This window comes from Muntiacus reevesi, chromosome 9 (genome assembly GCF_963930625.1).
Source record: "Muntiacus reevesi chromosome 9, mMunRee1.1, whole genome shotgun sequence".
In the NCBI taxonomy this organism is placed as follows: domain Eukaryota; kingdom Metazoa; phylum Chordata; class Mammalia; order Artiodactyla; family Cervidae; genus Muntiacus; species Muntiacus reevesi.
Window position 1 is genome coordinate 41,613,165 of NC_089257.1, and position 11,304 is coordinate 41,624,468.

The window sequence follows — 11,304 nt, forward strand, 5'->3', positions numbered from 1 at the left end:
TTCTCACATATACAAATGCAATGAAATAAATGATCACATCCATAGGGCAATTAATTATATTAAAAATGAGTTCTTTGAAATCAGTGTCTTAGGCACAAACCAGGTCTAACATTGGGTTGACCAAAAAGTTTGTTGGATTGTTCTGAAATATCTGAGAGTCATATGATGAATAATTTCTATCTAAATAAATTACAAATGTTGTAATTACCTGCAATCCACTACCTGCAGTTCCCTATATTTGGCATGTTTATCAGAAGTTTCAAAGTTTTTAAGGTTTTGTTTGTTTGCTTTAGAGGAAAATCCATGAAGAGAAAGCTAAATATCTGACACTGATTATGACAGTGTACGATAAGACTGATGTCCATCCATTAGTCTTCATTCTCTTTGGCATTCCTGGGTTGGAGGCTGCTCACATCTGGATCTCCATCCCCTTTTGTTGTGGCTACCTTTTTGCCCTACTGGGAAACTATTCTCTTCTGTTTATCAACAAGACAGACTCCAGCCTCCATGAGCCAATATACCTCTTCCTCTGCATGGTGGCTGTAGCTGACCTTACTGTGTGCACTACAGTTGTGCCCAAACTTCTCAGCCTCTTCTGGTTCCATGATGGAGAGACTCGCTTTGAAGCCTGCCTCACCCGTGTTACTGATTCACCTTTGCTCCACCATGGAGTCTGGCTTCTTCCTGGCCTTGGCTTTTGACTGTTATGTAGCTATTTGTAATCCATTAAGACACTCTGCTGTTCTGACCCATTCTGTAACCTGGGGGCATGGGTCTAGCAATTGTATTCTGGGACACAGCCCTTCTCTTTCCTCACTCTTTCCTTCTATGGTGTCTTCCCTACTGTGAGACCAATATCATTTCCCGCACCTATTGCGAGTTCATGGCCCTCATCAAGATTGCCTGTGCTGAGACCAGACCGTAGAGCCTATAGCTTCATCATAGCATTTCTTACAAGAGGAGTGGACTTCATATTGACCATTTGTTCATATTTCCTCATATTCTACACTGTCTTCCACCTCCCATCCAAGAATGCTCGACTCAAGACCTTGGGTACTTGTGGCTCCCATGTCTGTGTGATCTTAGTATCCTATACTCCAGCCTTCTTCTCTTTTTCCACTCACAGGTTTGGGCATCATGTGGCGCCCCATGTCCACGTATCTGTGGCCAACATTTATCTCCTAGACTCACACATGTTGAACCCCATCTCCCCTGGGGTAATGACCAAGAAGATACAGGACAAGTTTCTTAAATTTTTCAGGTTTTCAAAATTTCTGAACTAAATCCTCTTAGTTGTTGAGTACTGTGAACAAATGAACAAATAATATGTTTTCTATCTTAAAAGTTGTATTTTTTTCATGAATACCCTGTCTTAATGGTCAGAGGGATTAGATTTTTCTGCGGGAAGTAACGCATCCAATGATATATTCTGTGTTATAACAGTCAATACATTAAGGAAGATATATTACCAAGTAGAACTCTTTTTCAAAATATTAAAATATTATTTCCTATAATAGCCCAGATAACTGACAAAATCTGTGGAGAATTATATGAGGCAAAAAATAAAAGCTATATGTCATATATCTATTTGCTTAACATTTTAGACATTATCAGATTTAGGAATTTTCCTGTTTTTGCTTCAGTCCTTTCTTCTTGATTAAATGTCCTTTTTTCTTAACTACATACTTGACAGTACGTCGTGAGATTATTTCGGTGCTAGCTTTTCTGTTTTCTGTTCATTTGAAGATTTATTTATTTCATCCTTATTCTTTTTTTTTTTTTTTTAATTTATTATTTTTGTTTGGCTTCACTGGGTCTTAGTTGGAGCATGCGGGATCTGGTTCCCCAACCAGGGATTGAACCAAGGCCCTTTGTATTGGGAGCGTGGAGTCTTAACCACTGGACCACCAGGGAAATCCCTCATCCTCATTCTTGAATTATTTTTTTACCTACACATTTCTATCCTACAGTTATTACATTTTCTTAGCCTTTGAAGTCATTATCCTACAGTCTTTTGGAACTTATTATTCCTTTGAGAAAAATCTGTTGACCAAATTGTCATTAATTTTTAATACTTTCTCTTTGTCAGTTAATCCTATTGCTTTCTTTGGTGTCCTATAGTTTAGCATGTATAACTCTCATAGAGCTTAGCTAAATGATAAAAGGCTATATACTGTATGATTCTGTTTAAATGAAATCCTACAGAAGGCAAAACTGTAGTGGGGTTAGTGTTCAAGTACCTGTGTTTTATAATTTCTTAGGTGATTCTTAGATGTAGCTAAAATTGAGCTACAGCTGTGCAGATTAAGGCACAGAGAAATTAGTTGACCAGTGGGAAAATGTTTGGAAAGATGTTTTAGTCAAGTACTTCACCCCTCAACTTAAGGATAAAGAGATCATTTATTAAGCATTTGCTATGTCCCAAGCTCTTCACTATATAGTTTGTATACATGATTACTTAACCCTCACAATATTTTTGTAGAGTTCATTATTGTAAATACCTATATGAAACAGCTCAACAAAGATATATTCAATAATCCAGTGAGTAGAGGAGCTAGGATTTGAGGTTTGTGGAGCTCTGAAGCCATAATTTTCCTACAGTCTCACAATGATTCTGTATACAGCCACATTTCATTGGAATCTCTGTAAACCTCAGCTCTGTAAACCTTCTCAAAAGCTGAGGTTTCTTTGCTGCTCATTCCATCCTTCATAGCCATCCTCAGTTTAGATTCATTTAGCCAGTATTTTATATTTGACCAGAATTCATTATGAGGTAGAATGATCCATAAGGCAAGGTTTGTACTCGGTTTCAGGGTCTCAGAAGTGTACAGAATAAATATATTCTTTCCTTCCCATGTGATTCCTGAGAAGATTGAGATTTTTAAAAAGTTGGGGCACGTGTGAGTTCAAAATTTCTGTCTTAGTGATAAGAGGCTTCCCTAGTGGCTTAGGTTGAAAAGAATATGCCTGCAATGTAGGAGACCCGAGTTTGATCCCTTGGTTAGGAAAATTCCCTGGAGAAGGGAATGGCAGCCTACTCCAGTATTCTTGTCTAGAGTGATAAAGACCATTTTGAAGGACTTAATTTGGTTTGTGAGTCAGGAATCTCTCTAACTAACCCCCAGAGTTAAGTGTGTATTCCTAATCAGAATAAGACGGCTCATCATATGAAGGGACACCAAAGAACATATGACTTTATTAGAAAACCTCCCTTCCAGGAAGGGGTGGGAGGTAACATTGTCTTAATTAAAATTACTCTGTTTATTCTTACTAAATTTTTCAATCTACTGCTTCTTCCTAGTACGTAGTGGAGAAGGGTATAGAGCAAGGCTGGGCTTTATAATATATAAACATCAGGAGTAGGGTAGAAATATCTTGCTCCAGCTGTTTGATAAGGTTGATTGAAACATAGGAAGGTTTGTTTTCAGTGTAATAACATCTAATCATACTTGTATAGAAGTTGCATTCTCATTTTCCTTCCTAAATTCTTTCCATATGTTAACCCATTAAATTATCATATAAACTAGAGATGGTTTGTCACATTAATATCCTCATTTTACAAATAAGGAAACTGAGTAATAGAGAAGTTATATCATTTTCCCATGATCACAGAGATGGTTACAAGTTGAACCAGGATTTGAACATAGGAAGTTTGGCACCACATTTGCATTCTTAACAATGACACTATATTTAATTATATTACATACTGAAATTACTGTGACAAGTGCCATGATAGGAGTAAGAAATAATTAATTAGCCAAGGCTGTAGAGTTTAGAACGTCAGAAAATAGTTCCAGAGATAATCAAATAGATCGTTAAATAAAGTTCACTATGGATTAGGTCAAGTCAATGGGGGTGTGTGTGAGTGTGAGTGTGTGTGTGTGTGTGTGTGTAAGGGGTAGTAGTGTCCACTTTTGAGTTAAACAGTTCTATATTCAGTCATCTCAGTTCCTAAGATTATCCCATTTTCTTCTCTGACAATGGGTGGTATATTCTGGGCAAACTTACATGTCATGAATGTGAAAAATGCAAGAGTGTAGACAATTTTGGATCTTTGTGTTCTTACTACTGTTTGTCTCCCAAAACCATTTCTAATGCCGTAGTCACCTCCTGATCTCTCTTCTTGCTGATTCCAGTAACAGAAAATAATAATCTTGCATTTGGGGTTTTCTTAATGAAGTCACAGAAAACTTCTTAGGGTTATTCTCTTAATCTGTATCTTCTTGAATGGAATGTACATATTCTCCTCATCTTTGTTCTGATTATAGGCAAATAGAGCATTGCCATTTAATTGTCTTCCTGTCGATGATTGTCAAGAGAACACAGATTTATACACATACACATAAATATTAATTTTCAGGTTTATAAAACAGCAGAGAACTGTCAGGTAAAGTAAGTTGATTTATACACATCACTCAGAACAAAATCTGTCATCTTTTGCTATACTAAGTTGTCACTGTGCCATATCACCTTAATAAATCTAATGAGTGAGTGACAGTTGCTCACTCGTGTCTGACTTTTTGCGACCCTATGGACTGTAGCCTGCCAGGCTCTTTTGTCCATGGAATTTTCCAGGCAAGGATACTGGAGTGGGTTGCCATTTCCAAGTCTAAACACACTGTAATCAAGAGCTCTTTCTCTCTCTTCAACACACCTACTCTAAAGGTAAGTAGGTAGGTAAAGTGTATATTTATATATCCATATCTGTCTCTATATCTATACATAAAAAATAGTGTGGTGCATTGAAATACTCAGTGGAAATAAGAATTACCAATATTAGGAGAATTACCACCATCATGAAAGTGGATTTACTCCACACTACCAGGAGGCTATCATCTTAATGATGTGAAAAGACTGGAAGAGCTCATAGGAAGGGCTACAGTGGCGTGTGTTACTATTACAGCTTTCCTTTGATGTAGTCCACTCCCTAATAAAATTAGAACTTTTTTGGTCCCTTTACTCAATATTGTATGAGACTTCAAATCACTGTGCAGAACAGCTACATTAGACAGATAAAATGTATTAGAACAGTATTTCTGGGGATGAATGTGTGTGTGCATGTGTGTGTGTGTGTGTGTGTGTGTGTGTGTGTGTGTGTGTGTGTGTTTTGAAAAGGTGTCTTGTAAGAGTTTCCTAGTGGTCCAGTGTCAAGTCTTGGTTTCCACTGCAGGGGGGTGTGAATTTGATCACTGGTGGGGAACTAAGGTCCCGCATGGGCAGGGTCAAAAAAGAAAAGAAAAGGGTTCATTGCAGCTTGAGTTTTGACACATAATTAAAAAAAAAAAATTCTATAAAGGAGAATTTAATCCTCCATGTGGGAGAGAAGATAACAGATGTGAGTTAACATATTTAGTCAAAGGTAAAAATAATGATAATAGTAATTACTCAACTGAGAAAAAAGAAGTGTTTCAAGAAAGAAATAAGAATTATCTAGAAAACTATCCCTAATTTGAATATGGATGACTGTATGCAAGGAGTGGTTTTTAAATTGAAGGAATTTGGGAAGGAGATGAAGTAGAATACTATAATCATATTTCTTTTTTATGACTTAGATTCAGCTAATTTAGAGTTTAGTGTGTGGGAAACCTCATAGTATTTAGATGCATGCATTAGAAAGTAGTGTCAAGTTCTGCTGGTCATTGCCATGTAAATTTGATTAATTTCCCTTCTGTAAGTCTGAGATTTCTCACCTAAGAAATGAAGCTAAAATGCCTACTTGCTGGTGGTTGCAAGGTTTACATAACTTAAGATGGGTCAGCAAAAATATAGTTACTGGTTAACCTGTTGATAAGAGAATGATAAATTAGAAAGCTGCAGTGAACTTGGTTCTGACATATCTCAGCTTGTTGGCTTACTCTTACATCAGGAATCAACAGACTTTACATCCCAGTCCTCACTGCATATGAATGTTTGGATGAGTGTATAATATTCATAATGAAGTGCATCTGTTACCCTTATCCTTAGATATTTTCACAGACATATACATTACATATTTAGAGATTACACCATTCTAGAATGATTTAGGACTGCCTTCTGCTTAAAGGAAGAAAACAAGTGATATGCTTGTGTTTACTAGGTTGTAATTGGTGAGGATAATTTCTGAATAGTTTAAGGTAAGTTCAGTTACCTTTCTCTCTCTGTGCCAAAAATAGGCTTAGGATAGGACATTTATCCAACCTTTAAATTTGATTAGAAAGGACTGAAGAAGAGGTAAAAGTGAGAAAGAGAAAGAAAACATGAAAAAAAGAAAGCTTGATAAATCAGTAAATAGGATATAAGACAGTAAAGAGTTCAGGTGCATAGAAAGAATAGCAAAGGTGTCAACAGATTTGTGAACTGCACATAGATTATATAGAATATATTAGAAAGAATTAAGGTAGCAGTTGCTCAACTATATTCAAAAGTTTATGCCAACACATTCTTACAGTCAGTTCCCTTATCCCCTCCCCTCAGTCACAAAGTTTTCCTTTCTTCTCCCTATCCTACCAACTTCCACTCTTTTTTCCTTGTTCTCAGCTGGCCACATAAAGGATCTGCATTTCTAAAACCTGACAGGGACTCTTGGAGAAGTTAGTAAATCTCTCCTAACATCCTTCTGAACTCCATTTGATTTGACGGGAGGTTTTTTGGTAGCATGGACACAGTCTCCAGAGTGAGACTTTGTTGTACTGGAATACTCTAAAGGATAGGGGACAGAGAAACAACAAAACTCTGAGACTGAATCAACTCCTTGTCTGGTGAAATAATGTAGAATGTCCCCAAGCATAAATAGTCCATCTAAGACTCAAACTTTCAAATTTAGGATTAGCTTATTTCCAGGGAGGGAATTATTATTATTGTTAGCTTTATAACATCTTTAAACATTTTTTTTTTCCTGCTAAGTTTCCTGGGATTGGTCCTAGGCTTTTAATCCTTAACTTCTCAAGGTGGGTGGTGCTGTTCCAGTTCTCATAATGTATATATACACACTAATGACTACATTAAATTTGGTATATCTTCTTACTGTTGTGCACCAGCATATTAGCTCAATATTTAATATAACTGAAGAGCTAAAAAGTAAAAAATGTACACTGTAATTTCATCACAGTGACTCAATATCTAGTCTAATTGCACTGTCCTACTGTGCTTATGGCAGAAAGTGAAGAAGAACTAAAAAGCCTCTTGATGAAAGTGAAAGAAGAGAGTGAAAAAGTTGGCTTAAAGCTCAACATTCAGAAAACTAAGATCATGGCATCTGGTCCCATCGCTTCATGGTTAATAGATGGGGAAACAGTGGAAAAAGTGTCAGACTTTATTTTTTTGGGCTCCAAAATCACTGCAGATTGTGATTGCAGCCATGAAATTAAAACTGGAGCCCATTATACAGACTGAAGTAAGCCAGAAAGATAAAGACCAATACAGTATACTAGCACATATATATGGAATTTAGAAAGATGATAATGATAACCCTATATGCAAGACAGAAAAAGAGACACAGATGTACAGAACAGACTTTTGGACTCTGAGGGAGAAGGCGGGGTGGGATGATCTGAGAGAACAGTATCGAAACATGTATATTATCAATTGTGAAACAGATCGCCAGTCCAGGCTGGATGCATGAGACAAGTGCTCGGGGCTGGTGCACTGGGATGACCCAGAGGGATGGGGAAGGATGTGGGAGGGGGGTTCAGGATGGGGAACACATGTAAACCCATGGCTGATTCATGTCAATGTATGGCAAAAACCACTACAATATTGTAAAGTAATTAGCCTCCAACTAATAAAATTAAATAGAAAAAAATAATAAAATAAAAACAAATAAAAAGACGCTTACTCCTTGGAAGGAAAGTTATGACCAACCTAGATAGCATATTAAAAAGCAGAGATATAGTAAAGAACAGACTTTTGAACTCTGTGGGAGAAGGTGAGGGTGGGATGTTTCGAAAGAACAGCATGTATATTATATGTGGTGAAACAGACCACCAGCCCAGGTGGGAGGCATGAGTCAAGTGCTCGGGCCTGGTGGGCTGGGAAGACCCAGAGGAATCAGGTGGAGAGGGAGGTGGGATGGGGGACCGGGATGGGGAATACGTGTAACTCTATGGCTGATTCATATCAATGTATGACAAAACCCACTGAAAAATAAAAAATAAAAAATTTAAATAAATAAATAAATAAAAAGCAGAGATATTACTTTGCCAACAAAGGTCCATCTAGTCAAGGCTATGGTTTTTCCAGTGGTCATGTATGGATGTGAGAGTTGGACTGTGAAGAAAGCTGAGCACCGAAAAATTGATGCTTTTGAACTGTGGTGTTGGAGAAGACTCTTGAGAGTAACTTGAACTGCAAGAAGATCCAACCGGTCCATCCTGAAGGAGATCAGTATTGGATGTTCATTGGAAGGACTGATGTTGAAACTGAAACTCCAATACTTTGGCCACCTCATGCGAAAAGTTGACTCATTGGGTAAGACCCTGATGCTGGGACAGATTTGGGGCAGGAGGAGAAGGGGACGACAGAGGATGTGATGGCTGGATGGCATCACTGACTCGATGGACATGAGTTTGAGTAAACTCCAAGAGTTGGTGATGTACAGGGAGGCCTGGCGTGCTGTGATTCATGGGGTCACAAAGAGTAGGACACGACTGAGCGAATGAACTGAACTGAACTGAAAGTGAAAAGAAATGCATGTAGTTTTCCATCATAATGAAGTCTATGATGTCTTCCCTGGTAGCTCAGATGGTAAAGAATCTGCTTGCAGTGAGGGAGACCTGGGCTCCATTCCTTGGTTGGGAGGATCCCCTGGAGAAGCGAATGTCTACCCACTCCAGTATTCTTGCCTGGAGAATTCCATGGACAGAGGAGCCTGGCAGGCTACAGTCCATGAAGTCTATGATGGATTACAATAGATGTTTCCTGTCAGTAATGGAAAACAGGGGTGAAAATCCAGAGAGAAACTTGTCACTTTGTCATCACTCTCCCACTAACTACTTATATGAAACCATGAAATATGGTTTTACACCCCATTCCACTATGAGGGAGGAGAGGTTTTCCCCACATACCACCAGCTGGGTGTCCCACAAATTAATTAAATTTTGACACTGTCTACCTGGAGATATTTTCAAATTCCACAGGTCAAGGGTTCAGTCCTATAAGACTTACTACCATGGCCCCCTGCAAACCAAGGTATCATCTGGGCTTCTGTCTGATCAACTGTACATTGGCAGTTCCAATGAGCCCTTCCTTGGGATTGATTATTTTGCTAGAGCAGCTCACAGAATTTCAGAGAATTATTTTACTTAACTCGATTACCAGTTTATTATAAAAAGTTATGACTCAAGAACAGTCAGATGGAAGAGAGTCCTAGGACAAGGTAGCCAGAAAGAGTAGGGATCTTCCACATCCTCTGCAGGCATGTTCACCAACCCAGAAGCTCTCTGAACCTTTTTTTTTTAATTGTTTTTTATGGAGACTTCAGTCTCCTCTCCCTGGAGGTAGCAGGGGGAGGGAGTGAAAGTCACATCTCTTTAATAACATTATTGGCTCCACTAGCAACTAGCCCTGTTCCTTAGGCTGGGTCCAAAAGTCACCTCGTTAACATAACAAAAGACTCATTTCTTCCTCTCACCTTTCAAGAACTTTCAGGAGTTTTAAGGGCTCTGTGCCAGAAACAGAGACTAGGAACAAATACTTATTTCTTATTATAAAACACAGTATCACATCTATGTACAAATTGCCTTATTCTCCCACTCTCAATTATTTTTATTTAATTATAATTGACATATGATGTTCTGTAATTTCAAGTTGTCCAGCATGTTGATTAGATTACATTTATTTATATTGCTTACTCTTTCCCTTTGCGTGAATTTTTTTCCCTAAATTTTCAAAAAATGTTTTCATTATATTTCAGATCACTTCTCAGAGACAATGTGATCACTCCATCTAGAGTAGCCTTAACTTCTGTTCCCTCAGAGTGCCTCATATATATATATTTTTTTAAGTTGGAACTTTTATTTATTTATTTTTTCATTTATCTTCACTAGTTGGAGGCCAACCACTCCACAATATTGCAGTGGTTCCTGTCATACATTGACATGAATCAGTCATGGATTTACATGTGTTCCCCATCTCGATCCCCCCTCCCACCTCCCCCTCCACCCGATTCCTCTCATATATTTTTATATCACATTTTCACAATACAAAATTATTTGCTCACTGTGTGTATTAAATAGTTCATACAGCTTCCCAAATGTCCCTTCCTTTCTGCATACACATTATATAATATAAGGAATCTGTATGTTTCATATCAGTCTTGTATGTTACTGCATCCTAAACACATGAGGTCATATCTGGGCTGTAGTAGAGTTTTAGTGTATATTCACTCATTCAATCTTCTTTAATTAGGCAGCTGGCTGAACCACAGTGTGATTGGTAGCCTAGGTTCCTGACTACTCCAGGATATGTGTTGGCATCCCTCTAGAAATAATCAAAGATATTTTTCAATATTAATTATAATTCTCACACATAAAAAGCTTTGCCTCTGAGGGTTGATCCATGAGCCAAAAGCATTAGTTTCTTCTTAAGACTTGTCTGAATTCAGTATAAACATAACTATGATAATGATTCTAAAAACTCATTAGCTTTTCTAACTGGACTCTTCCTATTTCTTGAATCTTCCTGTTTTCTATTCGCTGGCAAGTTTTTATTGTACATCATCAGAATTAGTGAAAATAGACCTTAAATGGTCCAATTTTTCCAGTTTACCATACTGGATTCCAAAGTAAGCAATTTTGCTGGATAATGTTTCTTAATTCCAGGCTTTCACTTATCAAGCTCTTGATAAATTAACTTCAATAGAAACAAATCACATCCCCATCCCATCCCTCTGGGTCTTCCCAGTGCACTAGCCTTGAGCACTTGTCTCATAGGCATATTCTTAAATGTCAGGATTACTTTCTGAAGTAATTGCTGTCGATATCTCCATTTTACCATTCAAAACTGAGAAAGACAGATAATGTAACTTGATGAGAATCAACATAGTTAGAAAGTAGTTGTTTTTGGATTCAAAACTGAACAGTATCACTTGAGAACCAGTTGTCTTAAATAGTAAATTTTTGCTTCTCTTAGAATTTAGAATATTCAGGTAATTTTTGTACTAACCAAGATAAGATGAAATGGATGACAATAAAATAAGTTTATACAACCAAATATGAGCACAGAGTTAACACTTTATTACTGAGGGAGGAGGTATGAAATCATAGGGTAGTCAACAGAAAGGGGTCATGTAGACCTGATATCTGATAACCCACTTGCTCAGAAAGAAGA

The 11,304-nt window shown here is 37.5% G+C and overlaps 1 pseudogene; it reads left to right on the plus strand.

Moving 5' to 3' along the window:
- Positions 1 to 323: 323 nt before the first annotated feature.
- On the plus strand, positions 324 to 1,283 carry LOC136174004 (olfactory receptor 52D1-like; annotated as a pseudogene).
- Positions 1,284 to 11,304: the final 10,021 nt, after the last annotated feature.